The sequence below is a fragment of the Eimeria mitis genome, genomic scaffold, assembly GCF_000499745.2.
Source record: "Eimeria mitis Houghton genomic scaffold, Emh_scaff2066, whole genome shotgun sequence".
In the NCBI taxonomy this organism is placed as follows: domain Eukaryota; phylum Apicomplexa; class Conoidasida; order Eucoccidiorida; family Eimeriidae; genus Eimeria; species Eimeria mitis.
In genome coordinates, this window is record NW_013570390.1 from 7,895 (window position 1) to 8,479 (window position 585).

The following is a 585-nucleotide window of genomic DNA, read 5'->3' on the forward strand; positions in this document are numbered from 1 at the left end:
TGAGTTCGTTTCTATGCAGTTTTCTATATATGAATATACTATATACGAACTAGTGCTTACTAGCTAGTGGAGTCCTCTGCTCCCCCCAGTACATAAACCCCCCTTTACGGCTTCTTATTGCCTTAACTATTACTTCAGCATGTGTTGTCATTCACTAAAAAGTGAATGAAATTATAAAAAAAAAAAAAAACAAAGACAGGATGTGTATATACAGCTGAAAAAAATATAACAGAAAGGCACGGGGCCAGGTCCCCATAGGAGAGCCTGAGGATGCTAGAGGTGCCGCCCCGATTTAAATATAAATAAATATAAATAGATATAAATATAAATATATTTTTTAATAAACAAACAAATATATATTTATATTTATATTTTAATTGGGGTTAACTGGGAACAACAGCACGCGACGAAAGAAAACAACAAAATGCTCGCTGAATGCAGAAATGTTTAATCCGATAAACAAAATACATTCTCGGGTGCTTCGAAGCCACAAACAGCACTATATACACCACGTATATTATATATATATATATATATATACATGTATATATATATATATATATATATATATATATATATATATAT